Here is a 15,202-nt window from a genome sequence, read left to right as displayed (position 1 = left end):
GTAAATAAGAAGAGGGCAGCATTATCTCCCGTAAATGTAAACAAACTGGTTTGTCTTAGTGATTGACTGAACAAAAAGTAGGACTGTGTGGACTTGTAGCTTCTGAAGTTTTATATTATTTTGTTTTTGAGTGCCGTTATGTAAGTTGCACTTTCATGATAAAGAGAGATTGCACTACAGTACTTGTATGAGGTGAATTAAAAATACTATTTCTTCTGTTTATCATTTTTACAGTGCAAATATTTGTAATCAAAATATACATTTTGATTTCAATTACAACACAGAATACAAGATATATATGAAAATGTAGAAAAACATCCAAAATATTTAATACATTTCAATTGGTAGTCTCTTGTTTAACGATGCAATTAAAACAGCAATTAATCACAATTAATTTTTGAGTTAATTGCATGAGTTAACTGCAATTAACTGACAGCCCTACTTTTTTTTAAACACTATTTTACCAACTCTACTCATCCACCTATCTTCAGTGCACCCTCCTGATTCCCCATCTGCCATATCTTGTCATAGCAGGTTTGGACATTTTGTGCTGCATGTTGGAAATCCCATGGAGTACGCATAGTTGACTTCTGATTAAATTTAGCACAACAAGACACCATTGTATAAGGAGTGGGGGTTGGGGGGGTTTACACTGGTGGCTCTACTCACCAGCTGGGGATGGACAGTCAACCATGCCCAAATTAGAGGTCTGTCCCTTTCTTCAGGGCTCTGTTTATTGTTTTCACAAAGAAAAAAGTGTGCAAAAAGTAAACAATCAATCTGGTTAGGGATTCAGATGCAGGTCCTCTGGTAGCCCTTTCCAATCCCAGGGGGCTCCATAGGGAGGGTCTGCCTGCTCTGGTTACCAGAGAGTATCCTCTCTCTCCTAATTCCCAACCTCCACCCCAATGGAGCAGAATTCTCCTTTATATTGTCCAGCTGAGTGTGGTCCAGTCTTGATGGGCTAATCAGCTGTGTCAGCTGATTCCCAGCACCTGTCTGCTGGGCATCTCTTGCTGCTTCCTGCCCTCCAGGACTATTAAAGGGGCAGATTACCCTGTTAAAGGAGTGTTTAAATATTAGCAAGGGACTAAACATATGTCTGCTAAGGGACTGAATTTTCAAACCTATCTGTAGATTTCCTAACTTAAAATGTAGGCATCTAAATAAAAGTGGCTTGACTTTGAAAATGTTGGCCTTATTGTTTTAGGCTTGTGAAAAAAAATATTTGCCAGGGGTGAACCCGAGTAGGTTAGAGATTCATGTTTTGCATTTGATAGGAAAAAGTTCCTTTCTTGAAGTGAACTTAAAAGTTGTATTGCTGGGCTAGCTAGCATGTCTGCATGTCCCACGCAAGAAAATGAAGCAATGCTTCAAATAAAATTGTAGTAAGCATAATGACAAACTGAGATGACTTCAATTTGCCATGCCAGGGGTCTTGTGCTAAAATTTTGTCTCAAAGCACACATTCACAGCATAAGATGATCATTTTAGATTACGGCATCACCCCCACCATTATTTTTCTAACTTGTGTAATATTGTAAGTCTTTATCTTAAATACAGAAAGGAAACAATCTCATCACTGAGCTCAAAGGGGCTTTCCACATTCTTCCCATTAATAAGTTTCACTTCTAATTTATACAGTGCTGCAGGTTATGATTATTACAATGAAGGAATGATGAGGATTAATGCACCCCCTTGCTGTAAAGTATTTTTTTACCAACACATGTGACTCTGGGGCCAAGATGTCTTTGGCTTTTAGCACTCAGTTTTATTAATATCCATGACAGTATCTTGTTAACTACACCTTATCATTTATTCTAAAGTGTTTATAGCAGTGGTAGGCAATTTGCGGTCCACAGGCCACATGTGGCCCATCAGAGTAATCCACTGGCGGGCCGCCAGACTGTTTGTTTCCATTTGCACTGCTACCCGCAGGTCCCAGTGGCCGCAGTTCACTGTTCACTGGGAGCTGCGGATAGCAGTGTAAATGTAAACAAACTGTTTGGCGGCCCACCAGTAGATTACCCTGATGGGCCGCATGCAGCCTGCGGGCCACAGGTTGCCCACCACTGGTTTATAGCAAGTTCAAGGTGAACTTGAATTAATTAATGAATTTAAGTTGGATGTCTTCAAATGCTTTAGTGAAATCTGGGAGGAGAGTATATTCACAGTGCAGTATAAGACTGAACATAATGAACACAGAAGACTTTCTTCCCTATGCACATGTTGTGTGTTTAAATATTTTAATCATTTTAGGCAAACATATTTTAATTCTTCATTGTTTTCAATCCCATTAACCCTGGACCGCTCTCTGGGTAGCAATATACTGCTACTAATGGCCCTGGGCTGGATGATGGCTGACCCTGCAGAAGTGTGCTACAGGAGAGCAGAAGTGCACAAAGATACTTTAATTACCAGGACACTGGTGGCTGGCTGTACTTATGAGCCCGAGGAAAGAGAGCTGGCTAGCACTTTTTGGCTCAGAGTTGTATGTGCATAATATAGGCAAAATGGCTCCCTCAATGACTCCTGGAGTCCTAGAGATTCTCCATGATCCAGAAGCCTAGAGAGTCAAAACTAGATCCAATAACTTATGTTCATATAATAGCTTTCTAGCTGAAATCCCCAGGCACAAATTACATATATATATATATAGGGATCACTTCTCTCACCACTGCAAAGCACCTTTGGGTTTGAATGTGGTAGATCTTTAATAGTGCACAGCACCAACATACAGGACTTTAGAAATGAAGAAGAGTGTTACCACCCATTAAAACTGCTGTGCAGTCTGGGTTGCCAGAATGTCATCACCCACAGTGGAAACTTGCCAGGAGAATAAGAAAAATAATACAGGGCTATATTCGGTCAATATTACACTGGGCCAGGTTATCTCATGGACTTTAAAACATGCATGGCAGTTTTCTGAATAGCAGGGGAGCCTGCCTTGGTCTCACTGTCCAAAATTTCCCTGTGTGTTATACATCAGCTGGTGGCTGCATTTTCATGTTGCTGTACATCATCTGTAGAGTGAATGATGAAAAGCACTATAAGTAAAATTTTCAAAAGTGCTTAAGTGACTTAAGAGCTTAAATCTCATTTTCAACAGTGACTTGGGCACTTAGGTGTCCAAGTCCTGTTGAAAGTTAATGGCACCCTGGCTCCTAAGGGCCAGATGTTAAAAGATATTTAGGTGCTTTAAGATGTAGGTAGGTGCTTTTAAAAATCCTACTAGCCACCTAAATCCTGTTAAAATTCTGGCCCTGAGTGACTAAAATGGGACATAATGTTTTGAAAACTGTACAAACCATACATAATATTTTATCAAACTGAAATGTATTTCCTTACCAATGTTTTCCTCTTGCTCATACACTGCATTATCATCACGTAGGTATTTATGAGAGCTGGACTTCAGTGTTGGCATTTGAAAAAGATACAACTGGATTAAATATTTGCGTTAGAAGATGAATACTCCACCACTGAAAAAAACATGTGCCCTCAGAAAAACATAAGTACACTGATGTTATATATGTTTGTACTTTTCCTCAGAAAGATCAGTTGTATGAAGCGAGGACAAATTGGTCCAGATTTGATCATATCACCTTTTTAACCCATCTATTAGGAATGTTCTGAGTCTGTCAGACATCAGGAAGGTGGCACTCTCTCACACTTGACACTGTATTTGTAGTGTAAGTGGATAACCGATGAGGCTGTTTGAGTATTTTGTGTGCTTACTTATACATCACTTAGGAGAAGAAATAAAGATGACACAAGAGATTACCCTCTTCACAAAAAAGAGTGAAGAACATCTGAAGGCAAGCCTTTTGTTTCTTCCCATACAAGGGATTTCCTTGGATTGATGGGGGTGGACTCTTAAAAACACGTAAAGAAGCTTAACTTTTGACTTTTTGTCTGGATGCGGATGTGACCAGCTTCAGTTTTGTGAAAGAAAGAGGGTTGACAGTGAGGTATTATGGTGAAAGGAAAGAGTATGAATTGTGGTTTAGAAAGCAACACGGACAAATTGGAATAGTTCAGGATGTTTCTTCTGGTGTAGGGCTAGGAAAGAGGGAAAAGATGCCTGCTTTTTCTCTCTTCCCTATTTATCCATTTTTCTTTTTGTAGAATACAGTAAATACTGTCCATTTTTTATTCATAATTTTCATTATCTATGTGCCATAGTGATTGCAATGACTGTGCTTATTGTTCTCAAATACAAAACTTAATGAATATTATCAATTCAGTTTGAGTATTCCCTATTTTTATTAGTAATAAAAACAATAAATGATTGTTTTGGTTATATATATTAGTTTCAGGTGAATTTCCTCCCACCCTTTCTAGAGAGCTGGACTCGATAATGGACAGGTGGCACACAGGAACAAACTTTCAAAAGGCTAGGCTTTCTTTTACAGGGTCTAGTTGTGCCCAAAACATTTGTGCCTGCAGTTTTGCACGCATAATTGAACTTCATGTGCAAGCCTGAATATCTGTGCCTCGAGCAACCTAGTTTGTATCACAATTCATTTAGCAGGTGCAATTTGTACCCACAGGAAAGGGATGTACTTATACAAATGTACCTCTCACTATAGACACATCAGGGTTCGACTAGATGACCTCCTGAGGTCCCTTCCAACCCTGATATTCTATGATTCTATTAGGGTGACCAGATAGCAACTGTGAAAAAACGGGAGAGGGGTGTGTGTGTGTGTGTGTGGGGGGGGGGGGGTTAATGAGGCTCCTATATAAGAAAAAGTCCCAAAAAACAGGACTGTCCCTTTAAAAAAGGGTCACCCTAGAGTCTATAAAGTTAGTACTCAAAAATGTTTTTCTTAGCAAGAAAGGTGTACAAAAATCCTACAGATCATAAAGTTTTGATTACGGCTTTTGTCATGAGAACAAGGCATCAGAATTTTTATGCTCGTTGTTCATGTGAATTATGGCCAGTAATATGCTCTCACACTTAAATGTTTTCAGTGTCTCATAATATAAAGGACCTTCTTGACATTCTGATTAGGGGAAACAATCTTGAAAGTAGTAAAAAGGGGACCATTTTAGATAGAGAAGCAGTTGGAATGAAATGAATAGTTAATGAAACCACACAATGCAGGAAAACCAAAGTCTTACTGTATATATCATCATAACTCAACCATATATGAAGAATAAATATTTTGTGCAACATTCTCTTGAGAAAGATTGTAGAGAAAAGGAAAGAGACAAACAGTTCTCTCATTTGTTCTGGGCAAGAATCTAAAAATATCAACTACCCACATCTACACATGAGTAAGGGAAATATCCCTTAGTCTGACTAGAGACTTATATGCTTTAGCCATGAAAGTTCTAATGGGATACATATAATTCCTGTTTTCTAAAATACTAGTTCAAATTCTCCTTTCATATGGCCAACCTCTGGCTGTTAGCTACTGGCAGAGTAATGGATAGAGTGGAGATATGCTGCTGTGTAAGGAGTTTGGGAAGGGATTGTGCCTCACTGAGGCACAGCCTCTTCTTGAGTGATCCAATGTGATGATGCAGTTTGCCCCTAAAATAAAGTGGTGATAAAGCTCATGCAAATACCTGCTGTAAATAGATCCTTTGGGGTAGTGCTATTAGTTCTTCCCGTTGGGGGTGCACTGAGATCAAGGCTCTGCCTCCTCCTTTCTGCTTTGGGCACTGTGTATCTTCCATGAAGAGCAGTCTCTGTGTTCCCCTGAGCACAGGGGCTACAACTGGGACAGGTCATTGAGCAAGCTGCACCAGGGTATGAGGGAGGTTTCTTGTACACTCTTCTTTCCCTTCACCCACACTCACCTGTGCATGGCAAATACCTGTGAAAATAATTCTGAATAGTGAGATTCTACCAGCACAAATGGCTGGAATCATGTCACATCAGATTGCATCAGTATTACTCTAACTGATTATATGTACTTGACACAATCTGATCTGAGGCAAATGCAGTGGAAATGCAAAAATGATGTGGCTTAATATAAACTCATACGCTTTTGTGTGTGTGTGTGAATATTCTAACAATACTATTGATTAAAAGGAATAGTCAACTAATTGACTATACTTGTGGATCAATATTAAACAATACCCTACAGGAAGGTCTCACTTAATGACAAGATTGAGCAAAGGTTTATCAGTTGTTTTTCTTTTCATTTTGATGGGTACTTAGCAGGCTAGGTAGAGTGACACCTACATATCTATTCTGTTTGATGATATGTATGTCACTGAAATTGTTTGCCATGTTACGAATGGTAACAACAATGGGAGACGAAAGAAACTTAGCTTATTGAAGAATGCCATGATAAATGTCTGAATGACAGTTACAGTTGGTAGTACAATAAATTAATACTACTATGTGAAATTAACTTGGTGTACTCAGTCCAGCTCTGAGTGAAAGCTAATCCATATTTTCAAACTCCAATATTACCATTAAAAAGTCAACATTTATCCACCCAGCAGGATCTAAGGACAATTCTACCCTATTCTAAATAATGCATAGTGGAATATTGCATCATTATAAAAGTAACTGGAATAGAAATGGGGATAAGTGGTAACTGATTAACGGTGACCATTGAACCACACCAATTGATGCCATCAGCAGTCTTTTTGCAGAGGCCCGCACTTGGACTGGAAGAGTGTTGTAACTCAAGCTTGTTTTATAGAAGTACCTCTACACAGTGAGGGACAGCCTGCCGCAGCAAGTCTCAGAGCCTGGGTAGACAGACTTGGGCTTGTGTGGCTCCTGCTACAGCACCAAAAATAGCTCTAAAGCCACTTGAGCTCAGGCTGTAAAGCTTAGGGAGGTGGGTGGGCTTCAGAACCTGAGCTCCAGCGCAAACTGAAATGTCTACACAGCTGATTTTAGTGCCGTAGCATGAGCCTCACGAGCCTAAGTCTGTTGATCTGGGTCTGAGACTCGCTGCTCCAGGCTGTGTAAACATACCCTACGTGGTTTATTTGAAAATCAATACAAAGTGATGATCAGAGATTGTAATAGAGCTAGCTGCCATTTTTTTTTTTTTTTTGCTCCTACTCTTGCATGAGCAATAAATAAGGTAAGGGTGATGATAAGATGAGGCTGAGATCTTCTTCCAGTAATAATATAACCTACTGCAGCCCCTCCTAGCCAAATCATTAGACGTACTTCATCAAGTAACTTCCATGCTTATCCCTGGCCTCACTGTACAACCTTTGTCTTGTTCTTTTACCATGAAGTGCATGGGTGTGAGGACACTCTTTTGTTGGGACAGAGAACCTCAGGCAGGGTGAGATTCCATTTGCACCCTTTTTACATTACATTTTACATTTTTTTTTACATTATACTTCTGGCTACCTGCCTGAGGTTTGACTTTGAAAGGCACCTCTAACATAACGGGGGGTTAGGATTAACAATAAGAGGGTGAGAGCTGCTGCTGTCTAAAGGTGCTGAGAACTGTGTGCTTTAGTCAGAGTTCAGAAAATGAATATTTACATGTAGATTTGGTGCTGCTTTTGCTATCTTTGTTCAGTGTGATCAGGCATGAACTTATTGTCAATCGTGTAGACTTCAGATGCTCTTTTCTAGCCATAGCTGTTGCTCTCTCCCCTGCCAACAAGAAATCATCCCTATTTACATATCACAAATGGACTACTCAGAAGCAGATACTATTGCCATTAAAAAAAACCAAAACTAACTGGATGAAACTCCAGTGCTAATTGATAGTGGGTAGCAAACATCAGTAAGTAATGATACCATGGAGATACAGCCTGCATCTATCCCTAGGGCAAGGAGGTGCTGTCTCTTGAATACAAATATAAACTCCCTGAGCCACAAAAGATTGATTAGATGTCCATCTCATGGGCCCTTCCAGAAATCTGATTGAGGTCAATGTCCCTTTCTGAGAAATTCAATTAAAAGAAAAGGGAAAGTGTAAAGACAAACCCCCAGTTTCTTGCAATCTCTTACTTTATAATTAAGGAAGGCTCTGCTCTCTGGTGACTATTAACATAGGAGTCTGAAAACAATATGTGCTTCTAAAAACTAAAGGGGCTGTGGTATAAAGCCTGATGGACTTGAGAGACCAAGATGTTTTGTCAGCGCTGAGCAAATATAGCAACATGTTTTTATTTGATGTACAAAGGGGAATGGGAGGGTGCGGAGAGACCTTGTGTAGTTGTACAGAATCAAACTGTTGGAATAATGGTAATTATGGGCTGATTCTGTGGTGGTAATAGTCTGAAGTGCAAACCCACTACCAGGGAATCTTAATTTATGGACCATAAGGTCTAGGAAATAAATAATATTACCTAATTGGAGGAAATCATGGGTGGGAAAGCAAATGATGCCATAAATTATCTTGTGAAAGGCAGATGATGCTTTAAATAAGTGGTTTTCAATCTCTGGTCCACGGACCCCTGGATGTCATCAGACTGTCTAAGATTTCGAAGGGGTCTACACGTCCATTCAAAATTTTTTAGGGGTCCACAAATGAATAAGAGTATATATGGTCTCAGGCTACTGTTACTTAAAATAGGCACAAATTATCCTGTCTCTCTCCATGGTTGAAGAGGATGCAAATCCTATGGACTCACTCTCAGAGAGCACCAAAGTAGGGAAATGTCACCTCTGTATTACTGAGGGCCTCTTTCTCTCAACTTCACAGAAGGTCCACCATATAGGAGGCAATGCTGGTTAGGGGAATGCATGTTGTCACACCACCAATGGCTTTTGCATGTGGATTCCATGCAAAAGTTAATGCTAGCTGAGTGGGTATGATGTTTTGCATTCTGCCTTGGTTGTGGTTATAGAGACAGTCCACTATGTCAATGTAGGCGCCACAAACCATGACACACATCGTTGAGGACTGCAAAATGACTCAACTTCCTGGAGGTCTTCATGCCTTGAACATTGTTGATAAGAATGCTGTGGCTTGACTGGATTGCATAAGCCAAATAAATACATTTGCAAATTGTGGGATGTACTAAAGTTAGCTATTTATTAGCAGTGGCAGGGAGGAAAGTCACTGGCAGTTTTGCTCCATTCCATAAGCATCAAATTCATACAAACATAAAAAAAATCCTGAAACCCTTCTTTCTTTCACATACTTGTATGTGCACCTGAAGCCACAAAAAGGAGATTATTTCAGGCCAAAGGTCACTGTATGCTTTATGCCTGGCTCTGTTCTTTGTCTGTTTTTCTCTTTCTGTGGTATCGAAGTGGATTCTTGATCTGATCCTGTCAGTGAAAGATGTTATTTCAACTTCAATCATAATCCAGTCAAGCACGTGGATATGCTGGTATCAAATCTTCTTTGTTCTTGCCAAGCATTTATAAACTGCTTTCTGGGGTGAAAGCTATTTCAATTGAACTCTGTTTCAATGTATAGAGCTAGTGCATCAGCCTGATTTTTAAGTTATCTTAATATGCAAAAAGCCTAGCAATTTTCTTTCAAAAATAGTTATCAAATAATCAGACACCACTGATTTTGATTTAAATCTGCTCTGTTGCTCCCACAACATTTTACAAATCACAATTCTCCTTTCAATGGGCTATGCTCATGGTGCCACTAGAATCTATTTCTGTTGGCTAGGAAGACCTTCATGTTTCTGGGATGACAGTAATGATTATCTTTCTCTTTCAGATGGGCTCCTACCAGCTGAACTGCCTAGGTGAATTCCTGCCTGCTTGGATGATTAGAATCCTGCAGCTCACAGAGTCAGGCAGTGAGATCAGATTCCCCAACTCTGTCTGGCAGCTGCAAGGTTCAGTCTCCACCCCTCAGGACAAAGAGATGTAGTGTCACATCAACCTGACCTACCTTTTGGAGGGCTAGAATTTCACATTTACTAAATGTGAAACAATAGGGCAGTGCTTCCTTTTAAGTGAACATTAATATTAACTAACAATAGAATCCCAAAGGAAATGTGTGGCTGAAGCTTGAATACGAAATGAATTCTTTATGAGTAGGGTTGAACATTAAAATAAACCTTGTCACAGCCAGGTGAAAGAATTAAACTAAGAGAATTTATGATAAAAAAGCAGGAGAAAATCCTCATTGTGAAAAACTTGAGTTGGTGTAAGTGTCTAAACCAGAACAAAAATAGCATCTTCTGTCTGAGGCAAGATAATATTTTAAGATAATTATGTTAAAATTAGCTATGATAGAATTATAAGATTCACCACCGACACAGATGCTCAGAAGCACAAATCTTATTATACAGAGAGATTCAATATAAATGCTTTTTGGCTTTCACAATATTTTTCCTGACCAATTCAGTACTGCAGTGATGTATATACTTTGGGAATATTTCTTGTGTTAATTTTAATATTTAAAGATCTCTTTTCCCTTCTTTGCCTATGTATATTAACTCTCTTTGATGTCAGTTTGATGTATGAGCAAGGATTACCTATCTCTTTATTATATGGGCTCTTAGTAATTCTGTTAGCCCTTGCTAAAGTTTAAGATACAAAGTACTATATATATAAATGTAAAATGATTACATATTAAAGTTGAGCAAATAGTGGGAAATATTGTCCAGGAATATTAATTTGAGATGCAGACATATCCTTTTGTGTTTGCTTTCTGTGACCATTTAGTGCTTGAGATTTAAAAGCATATTCTGAGCTCATATGACTGGATAGTTTCTGGAAGTTAAATTTGATTCTATTTTGATTGTATAAGGTGTGAGTCACAGTTTGCACTAGCCTACACAATATGAAAAGTAAATTTCACAATTGGCTACAATTTGAAATTCTCTCTGTGGGAGAAACTGAGAGTTTACTCCTTAGCAAGTGGTAGCACATAACTACTTTATCCCAGCAGCAGACCAGGGAGTGAGGCTGAGAATCATAATTCCCTCCTTCGCTCTCTCTTTGCTCAAAAGGGAAGTAATTTGTTATGGGTCTATTCCAGGTGTGCTGACTGCTGCATGGGGGTAGGAGAGAATGCCCTGTCCCTTGCCTGACCACTCACCCATTCCCAAAATGGCTCCATTGGAGGTGGGGGCAGAGACCCCACAGAGTGTTATCTGCAATGTAGTCTGCGTGAGGGAGTTTAACTTGTTGGGCACCACATAATATATTAAGTAAAGAACGCACAGGCTTTGAAAAAGAACTTTAATGGTTTAAAAAGGATAGGAGAGTTAAGGAAAAATAACAAACATCTGCATGCAATTCCCTCCTTAAGTTTCCTCCCCACTCCTGAAAACTCTTTGGGTTCAGGGCACCTCCTGCTCAGTCTCCTCATTTTGGCAATGATGTGCAAGATAGCCTCTCTTTTCAAAGCAGTGTCTGACACCTTGTGTTCCTTCTGTCCTTCCACTGGGGTTTTCCCCAATTCTGCTCTGTTTGATTGCAGACAGAGGGTCGTTAACAGTTAATGGCTTCTTTGTAGCCACTTTTGCCTTGCTAGGGCACAGCTATTCAGTTGTCGATGACTCTGTTTCTGAGGCTGTGTCTACACTTACAGCATTGCAGCCACGCAGTTGTAGCACTTACGTCTACACTGGCAGAATTCCAGTGCTGTGGAGCGCACTGAAGGGAGCACTGAAGGGAAACCGCTGTTATGTGGTCACACTGTCAGCTGCCTGTGCAATAGTGTGTTCACAGTTGCGGCACTTGCAGAGATATTCGGAGCGGTGCACTCTGGGCAGCTAGCCCAAAGAGCACCTCTTTCTCTTCTGCCGCTAAGAGTTGTGGGAAGGCAGAGGGGCATCCTGGGTCCTGTCCTAATGCCTCATGATGCATTACTTCATATCCTTGCAATTCCTGTCCTTCCGTCTGCATTTGAAACCATCTTTCAATGGTTTGTGTACTGTACGCTCTGCCTCTTCAGTCTGCAGGAATGGATCCCGCATTGTTGACAAATATGCTGCTCACCCTCACTAACATGTCACAAGTAGCAGTGGAGTTATTCCTAAAACTACAAACACAAGAGCAGTTCGACATTGATCTCGCCACGCATTGTAGCTACAACACAAGATTGCTTGTGGCAAAACCACATTCATGGGACTGTGTGATGAGCTTGCCCCAGCCATGTGGCTCAAGGACAGGAGAATGAGAGCTGCTCTGCCATTGGAGAAGCACGTGGCGATTGCACTATGGAGGCTGGCTACTCCAGATTGCTACCGATTGGTCACTAACCATTTCGGAGTGGGAAAGTTGACTGTTGGCCTTGTGTTGATGGAAGTGTGCAGGGCCATTAATTGCATCCTGCTTCGAAAGACCGTGACTCTGTGGATGGCTTTGCACAAATGGGCTTTCCTAACGGTGGAGGGGCAATAGATGGCACGCACATTCCAATTCTGGCACCAGACCACCTAGCCACTGAGTACATAAATTGGTAGGGGTATTTCTCGATGATTCTCCAGGCGCTTGTGGATCACCATGGGCATTTCACAGACATTAATGCAGGTTGATCCAAAAAGGTGCATATTGCATGCATCTTTCAGAACACTGGCCTTTTCAGGAAGCTGCTTGCAGGAACTTTCTTCCCATACCAGAAGTTCACCGTAGGGGAAATCGAAATGCCCATTGTGATCTTGAGAGACCCTGCCTACCCCTTAATGCTGTGGTTATGAAGCCATGGGGCACCTTGACAGCAGCAAGGAGTGGTTCAGCAACCGGCTGAGCAAGTGCAGAATGACTGTTGAGTGTGCTCTTGGCCGTTTAAAGGCCCTTAAAGAGGCTGGACCTGGCTGATGACAATATTCCTGTGCTTATAGCTGTGTGCTATACGCTCCATAATATTTGTGAAGGGAAGGGTGAAAGCTTCGCTCAGGGCTGGACCACTGAGGCTCAGCAACTGGAGGCTGAATTTGAACAGCCAGAGACCAGCGCTAGTAGAGGGGCGCAGGATCAGGGATGCCTTGAGGCAGCAATTTGAAGCTGAAAGACACTAATATTTGTTGCTATGCTGCAGAATGCAGTGCTTGTAATGCTAGGAGGTGATTGTGTTTGGTGCAGATAATGCACTATGAAGGTTTAAGAAAATTGCATGTTGCTTTGTAGGGCTCTGTTTGCTTTCAATTAATGGAATAAAGATTTCTTTCAAACCAAAACAATTCTTTTATTAAACAACAACCAGTGGAGAGAGACAAACAAAAAAACACATCAGGACTGAAGGGGATGGGGGAAGGGAGGGTCCCAGGAGGAGGTGGGGTCCTGGAATGGTTAAAGATTTGTGTATGTCCAGATATCCTATCCAACCTTCTCCTTTGGAGTATAGTGCAGCAGAGCCGAATTGCAGAGGGATGAGTGTTGAGTGCAGTGGGACTCCACAGTGCTGGACTGTGATGAGGGAGAATTGGAATGCAGCAGGTACAGACTGGAGCCAGGAGGTTGATAAGAGTATGTTGGTGGTGTCTGGGGGGCACATAGGAAAGAGTTTTGTGACAGAGGCTGCAGGGGAGGGCAGGCACCGAACTGCTCGGTTTGCAGTGCTAGTAACACCTGGAGCGTGTCCACTTGGTGCTTCATAACGTTTAAGAGCCGCTCCATGGCTTTGTTCTGGCGCGCCACGTTCTCCCTTTAGTCCCTCTTCTCACTGTCCCACTGCTCCTTCAATTCTTGTTTTTCAGCTGCGGCGTGCATCATGACATCACACAGAAAGTCCTCTTTAGTTCTTCGTGGCCGCTTTCTAATTCTGCGCAGCTGTTCAGTCAGCGATAACAAAGAGGAAAGCTGGGCTCCTACCTGTGAAGCTGGGCTGGGCTCCTACCTCCTACCCAAGGTCCTACCTGTGAAGCCAAAATGCAACATTTTACAGAAGCAGTGTTGTTTGCAACACACAGACCACTGATTCAGTGATTTAAAACACAACCATTATTCACATACCTATCACTAACTGGCTGACTCCAGGCAAGCACACATGAGCCACAAGACCCCCAAAATGGCAAGTAACCACAGGGGCAGGGGAAATCAGTGTTCCAGGACTGCACTATACACTGGGCATGTGGCTGTTGGGACAAGCCAGCACTGTAGGGGGCCAGCACTTATAATCATTACTGTTCCCACATTTTCCACAGGCTGTGTTCATTATGGAAGATATCTTGCTGCTGAGGGTGAGCCAGGAATCAAGGGAGGGTCTTCTCCAAGCCTGTGGCTTCTGCCTTGGCCCTTATGCAGCTCACTTCTGTGCAGCAATGGTTCCCCCTCTCCCCCGCCCTCCGTGTTGGCAAAGTAACATGGGAAAGTTACCCTTGATGGGGCAAGAAACAAAGCAGCTCTGCCAAAGAACCTGTGGCAGCGGATTGCCAAGTATCACCATGAGAATTTCGTGGAGATCTCTGAGGCAGATTCCCATGAAGTGAGGGAGTCAATCAACACTCTGTTCCGCTGCTCAGACTAGGCATGTGGTGGTACATGCATCACACAGACCCTAGCCTGCTTTCTGCAACCCTCCTGCCCCCATCAACTCGCTTCAATGATTCCCAGAATTAAAGGCACTTATCAGGGGCCTCCTCTCCTGTTTGCGCTTTGTCAAGCTCTGACAGCTGTAACTGGCTAGCCTCCTCCCGGGTAGAGAAGAGCTCCTGGCTGCTTGCATCTCTGGCCTCTGAGTCGTCCTCTGCCTCTGGGTCTCCCTCCACATCCTCGATTTCCTCCTCCTGGCTCAGTCCACTCTCGACTGGCACATGAGCCACTCAAGTATCCATGGTGGCCTTCGCAGTGGAGGTGGGGTCACCACAGAGTATCGTATCCTGCTCTTTGTAGAACCAGCAGCTCGTGGACGCAGCACCGAAACAGCGGTTTGCATCCTGCACCTTGTGCTGGTGGTCCGTAGCTCCTTCACTTTGACCCTGCAGTGCAGTGTGTCCAGGTCATGGCCTCTTTCTGTCATGCATCGTGAAATCTGTCCGTAGGTATCATAACTCTTACAGCTGGAGTGCAGCTGGGACTGGACAGCCTCCTCTCCCCAAGTGCTGATGGAGCAATGCCGAGCTGCTGGATCTCAAGTGGGGGATCACCTGGTGCATGGAGCAAGCATGACCACCTGGAAAGATGCACTGAGACCACTGCACATGTCACCGAGCAAACAGGAAGGGGACTTTCAAAATTCCCAAGGAATTTAAGGGGTGCAGCTCATGGTTGGTCACCTGAGGGCTGGGCAGAAGAGTTCAAAACTATTACCACAGAGGCGAGAACAGGCACTCTGGGACCCCTCCCAGAGGCCAGTCACAGCGCTCTAATTGACCACATTGTCTACAGTGGCACCACAGC

This window comes from Lepidochelys kempii, chromosome 1, assembly GCF_965140265.1.
Source record: "Lepidochelys kempii isolate rLepKem1 chromosome 1, rLepKem1.hap2, whole genome shotgun sequence".
Classification (NCBI taxonomy): Eukaryota; Metazoa; Chordata; order Testudines; family Cheloniidae; genus Lepidochelys; species Lepidochelys kempii.
The sequence above is the reverse complement of the archived record's forward strand: the minus strand, read 5'-3'. Positions refer to the sequence as shown.